The sequence below is a fragment of the Buceros rhinoceros genome, unplaced genomic scaffold, assembly GCF_000710305.1.
Source record: "Buceros rhinoceros silvestris isolate BGI_N320 unplaced genomic scaffold, ASM71030v1 scaffold21458, whole genome shotgun sequence".
Classification (NCBI taxonomy): Eukaryota; Metazoa; Chordata; class Aves; order Bucerotiformes; family Bucerotidae; genus Buceros; species Buceros rhinoceros.
In genome coordinates, this window is record NW_010427705.1 from 11,716 (window position 1) to 12,037 (window position 322).

Below are 322 nucleotides of genomic sequence, written 5' to 3' on the forward strand. Positions count from 1 at the left end.
CCCAAAGCCAGGCTGGCCCCTGGTTTGACACCTCCGCATCGCCCTGCTGTGCCGCTCTCAGAGCATCCCTCTCGAAACCCACGGAGGGGCCCAAGTCTGCTTCGTTTGCTGCCCGCGGGAGTGCCGCGCCGCGGGAGCCCGGCCCCCCCGCCGGCATCGGCTGTCCCAGGCGCCCGAGGTCATCAGACGGGAAGGCTGGCGGACAACCATTCGCTTGAAAACTGGACGCCCATGTCGGCAGGTTTGCCCCTGCCGCAGGGCTTTCTCCCGGAGGTTTCTCCCTCCAGCCAGCCCCGCTCCAGGGCACACGCTGCGCCAGGGG